Here is a 6,000-nt window from a genome sequence, read left to right as displayed (position 1 = left end):
ATTAAGAAAATCTAAATTTAACATTTGCCGAAGTCACGGAAATTAAAGTTATTCACATTTGTTGGTGCCATGGCGCATGAAGATCCACAGGAAAAATAAAAATAATTTTTTTTGCTAACCAACTTAGATTGAAAAAATAATTGAAGGTGTTCTGGATGAGTTGGAGCATTGTTTGGTGGCGCTTTGGGTGGTTGATATTTTTTCGAACATATGGAATGTGTAGTCATAAGAATCTTGGACAGTGGACATTTTGTAGTGTATTTTGGATTCAAAATGAAGTTTAAATTGACTATTTTAATAAAAAGTTTGGTCGTTGAGGGCTATATGGCAGTCTAGTGCACAAATTGATTGGAATAAAGCGTTCTGTGAACATTTAGAAGCTACTGCATGTAGACAATGCTTGGTTCTGCTGTATGGACAACACTTTAACATATGCTGATCGGTTAAAGCAAAGCAGGAACTGTCAAAATTTAAGAAGCATGAAAAAAATGATGAAGCACCCAATTGAAAGTCAAGGCATCAAATAATACAAACATTACTAAAATCCTCTCAACAAACACAATAAATGGCTGCAAAAAATGCGCCTAATTCAACAATCCAGCCCTTAGACTATCACATCACTTTTAATTCTTTATTTAAGGAAAAAAATAGTAGAAGTAAGATAAACAAATAGAAAGACTAAATGGATAAACAGTACACATAGCAGAATACACACAACTGATACAACAGAAATGCATTACGAACGTGGAATAAGAATCATCTTGTATGTACATCTCTTCTTTACTTTCTACACATTTTTTTTTTGTCTAAATGAAATTAAGTCTTAAGTAGGAATGAAAATTTGTTGAACAATATTGCGATATTTTTATTTTTTCACTTCTTATGGCTTTTAGAAACTCCGAGTGAGGCAGGAATGAGAAGATATAGAGCAATTTCTTTCATTGTTCCTTAAATAGAATATTGCTGTATTTACATGCACACTAAAATAAATGAACGCAATAAGTAAGAAAATCTAAGCTTGTTTGCTTAACGCATGCCTGATTGTTATTAGAAAATTAGTCTCGTTGCTCTTAATTGTTGCTGTTCTACGGTCAGTACTTTTTCTGCACGAGTCGCTTTAAGATTTGCTGATTGTTCCTACATACAGCTTGTTGATTAATTAATTTACCCTATTTCGATTGATTAGTTTGTTGCTAAATTATGGCAAGTAATGAGACAAATTGACCGTCAACGACAAATGGAAGTTCCAATACTTTAAAAATATTGTGGAAGTCAAAACGTAAACATTTGGCACTACTAATTTCCATGGAGAAAAAAAGAAGAAAATTTAAAGTAAGTAAATGAGAGCAAATGCGTTAACAAATGATGATGAACAGTCCCAGTCGTTCTCTTCCATACGTCTTTGCATCCAATTTAAATACACTTTATTTCTATGAATGGAGAACCTTTTTTCAAGAATCTTCACACTTTAGAGTTGCTATGAGCCATCATCATCATCATCATCATGAACTGAAAATAGGTAGGAATTGTATACAAAAGCAAAGTTTATGGAGATAGGTAAATAGATGGATGAAAAGATGGCAAAGAGATATGTAGGAGATGATACGTGATACATCTTTTGAGGAAGAGAAAGAAAAAAGGAAATAGGAGGAAATTTGGAGTGCTGAATAATGCCACTTAGACACTATGGCTCCAACATATGAATATTGTTGATAAAGACATTGTTGCTTACTCATCACTATTTCAACATATTTTTTGCAGAACTAGTAAGTATAATATTTGAACCATACTTTAAATATAACTAAGCATAATTAAACTGTGATTTACAGCTCTACACATACAGAGTCTTTCATTACTTAATAGCATTAAGAATGGAGTCAGAACAGTAAGAGCATAACATAAACACATGTAATATCCATAGGTGGATATGCTTTATACATGATATGCCGAAAATAATTATGCAAGACAAAAGACTGGTCCGACCTACGGTATGGGAATTTGAAAGGAGATTGAGAGAACACAGAGCGTAGCAAAAAATATTGAACAAGAAAAGTCAATAAAAGTTAAGTGTATGGTCAGAGACTTGAGAAGGGAGAGTTTCATAACATGTATTTACATAATTCACAAGTTGGTCGAACGGAATTGAAAATCAGAAGAAGAACCAGAGACTTTTCACCTTTTTTCTTTCAAAAGTCAAATGGAAAGATTTTTGTTCCTTACTAAAAGTTTTGAATAAATCTAAAAAACTTTTTGGAATATTGAGCAGCACAGAGACGTAAGCTGCTTTCATTTTCTTGGAAGATTATGTTGTGGGTGCGTTGGATATTCGGACTAATTTTACTTAAAAAGCCGATGATCCAGTTCATTCGATATTTTCTGCTGTACTACCTCAACTCTATTGCTCCTACCTCATCTATACGTTTTAATTAAATTTGCTCTCATTTAAACTTTTACACAGTTGCTATTTTTACCACAAATACCGTCCACATTATTCTACATAATTAACCTTTATTCAGGATGTATTTATAAACAGTTTTATATAAATAAAATAACGCATAAGAATTAAAATTAATATTCATCGATAAATTCTCTATTGAAAAAAATCTCTGTGTTGCTATACACTTGTAAGCTTATTAATAATCTCGTATGGCGCTTGTTATAATTTCAACACAAAATGTCATTAAAATGGGAAAATGTGAAAAACTCAATCAATTTTCAAACGCATAATTTAGTGCATGTGTCTTGTGTTTGGGTATTTTGTCATATTGTCTGGGTTGGCATCAGTTTGGGGATTCAATAATCAGATTTGGTACCCGATTTCCGGATGGATTCTGGAATTGAGAAGCGCTAGCCAGCAAAAGAGATTGTTCTAGACGACATTTATATGAAGTCGTGGATCACAATTAATCTGTACGACCAGTGAGCTGAACTGAACTGATACCTGATCCAAGTGGCTGTCTCATGTCGTTAAAGTAACAAGTTTGATGTTAACTGCTGTATAAATTGGCACTTAGATAGCATGTGGCAGCCATCTGGTTGTAAATTGTGAATTATTCGCCGAATACTTCCTGAATTGTATTAATTCCAAGAATCAGACTATCCGAAACTCCAGTACTTAGAATCCTTATAGAATCTGTATAAAAATAGACTTTATGAATTAATTCTATGTCAACATAATCATAAAAATGCGCTTTATGTCCATCAATCCTTAAAAACTTTTCAAAAATTTTCATTCACGATTATTCAATTCAGACATTTTCCCTACAGAAATATACGCACAATCAAACAGAGAGTGAGAACTGACAGAGATAATCGGAAATATGGAGAAAAATTGACGTTATGGAAATAAGGAAATCGCACTAGTTGGCTAATAAAATAACAATAAGTAGTAAAAGTTGAATGAAATATAGGTGAATAAAATTCAAAAAGAAAGAAAAATAAATGCGCAATTTATAGCAAGTCATTTTTCAGTTCTTTGTTATGATTTTTTTTTGTGTTTGTTACAATTTGAACTCAAATAGAGAATCAAGCAAGTCTGATAAACATTTCAATTTATGAGGAAGTAAAAAATATTTCTATTTTCCAGAACTTCTATCAACAAATATCATTTTGAAATGATTCATAAAAGTTTTACACATAAATTTCCTTCCTTCCGCCCCGTTCCGCAGATTCTATGTATATGCATCCATGCACACAGCCAAAATAACAGCAGGAAAGCTTTATAATCTGAAAAAAATATACATTTTTTAATCATCATGTCACATGTTTATTGCAAGTGCAACGAATTCATGATGGGTGAAATGAAAAAATAATGGAAATGATGAAGAACGAGTTGGGGAAAAAAGTTGCTTAATTAAGCACGTTTTGTTGCCACATGATCTGAATTTGTTTTTATACAATATTTTCATTTTTTTCATTACGTTCTTTTGCTGCACATGAACAGCAGATATCAATTGCAGAATAATTTTTTTTCTCTTGTTTCTGTCTCATTTTATCTCCTTTTCACTCACTCATACTCTCTCTCTCTCTCTCTCTTGATCGCTTACACTTTATTATAATCCACTTGATTCATACATTGTTGGATAACATATTTTGTGATTTTTATTAAGTTATATAATTATTATTATTTGTTTGTGGTATAGATCCTGGTATGAAATTTTGATAAAGGGTATTTATTTCCGATTTTGAAGATGACTGGATGACCGGATGACCCAAGAACTCTTGGAAGGAAGCTGTTGATATAGACAGTATTGCATTTAATATTGGATATTGATAGATGGAAGCCATCGATAGTATCAGCTCAAGGTTACTGTCAGCTTACAGTTAGTAATATCATCAATAGAATGGTTCCGATCCCTAACTAAACTGCAGGCTCCACTGAAAGTATAGTCTTGTAAATCAATTATTAGCCAAAAATCATCTTAGTACAGCTCTGAATCTTAATAATCTTAAAAGCTGAAGTCAATTATTGCCTACTAAACTTCAAGCTCAGAATCAAACTCGCGTAGTGAGGAATTGAAGCGCCAATTAACGACCAAAGCCAGAATCAAAGTAAAAACTTATACCCGTTGTTCCAGTAAAGTGAATTTGCATATTTAATTCCTCAATCGCCTCACTCAATGGATGACTTCACTAGTTTTGATACAAATATTCATTGCTCCCCTTTTATTCCTTCTTCTTCTTCCTCGCATTTCAGTTTTGAATGCAAATAAAAATTGAATGTTGAAAAAAAAATATTGTAGCTGAATGGAAACAACATAAAATTGTTGCAAATATAGTTTCATAAAAAACTTTATTCAAGCCAATGAATGATTGAAAAAATTCACTCAATTTTTAAACAATATTGAAGTTGTTCCTTTGAAGAAAATAATAATTTTTAAATTGAAAATATTTTATGATGCAAAAAGATGCTGTGAAGTACCTCAGCTCGCACTCATCGATATCAGTTTGTTTGAGTGATTTCTGTAGAAATTTATAAGAGGAAATTAGCATTTTAAAATTGCGCAATATTTATTGAGCATGCATTTTTTAAGGATGAATCATAAATTATAGTAAGCTTTGAAAATAAATGAAAATTTATCGAGTTTTTATTTCTGGTGCATTTTTGTTGTGGTTTGCTGAAAATATTGTTGTGGCTTAAGGATGTCAAATTATTGCTGTCTGAGAATATGAAGTCGTCTGAAAAGGTAGGATTGTGAATTTGTAGAGTCAGCTGCTTTATCGGTCTCTGGTGAAGGGTTTGTTGTACTTTTTAGTTTGTGACACAGTTCTGTGAAAATGATAGGGTCGAGTTCTAATATCTTTAATATCAAATTAAGACACAATCAAGGTTATTGTCCAGAAATGGTATATCTCCTTAGGTATATTGAACTATGGGCCCTTAAAAATACCTAAAATGCAGTTCTTAACTCACTTCCTTCACTGTTCGTAAAAATCAATTGTGATCTATGATCTCCCAATGATGTCGCCTGGAACTGCCTTGAGCTAATTTACCATCAAAAAAGTCAGATTTGAAGAGCTTAATTAATAGAGTTTCAACAATTCTCCTAATAATCTGTCCAGCCAATCAATCCCTGTTCAGTAAAATTTAGCTAGTGCTGGCTAATGTATGATCTTAATAGGCAGCTCTTAGAGACACACCTTGAGTCATTCAATACTATCAACATATCATACATCCCCAACACGAGCATGCAATTACATTATTGCTAGATACTTATAGACAAAATTTCAAACATCTTGACATTTTCCACTGAGATAAATCCATGCATAAAGAATCAAAGGAAATTTTTTTCTCCTTTTTATATTGAAATAAATTCTTAAGAAGAAAATTGAATAGAAACGTAATTCCCATCACAATGTCCTTTTGAAGAAGAATAAAACTCTCAAGAATTTTCACTCTATAAAGTCAGAAGATTCCATCACAGATTGCAATTTTTCCTCATTTTTACCCTCTCTTACGATTGGTAAGTCACATAATCATCATCAACATCATCATATTTT

This window comes from Chironomus tepperi, unplaced genomic scaffold, assembly GCF_022539635.2.
Source record: "Chironomus tepperi strain 1889 unplaced genomic scaffold, CSIRO-AGI_Ctep_v1 contig_137, whole genome shotgun sequence".
NCBI lineage: Eukaryota > Metazoa > Arthropoda > Insecta > Diptera > Chironomidae > Chironomus > Chironomus tepperi.
This window is presented reverse-complemented; position numbering follows the sequence as displayed.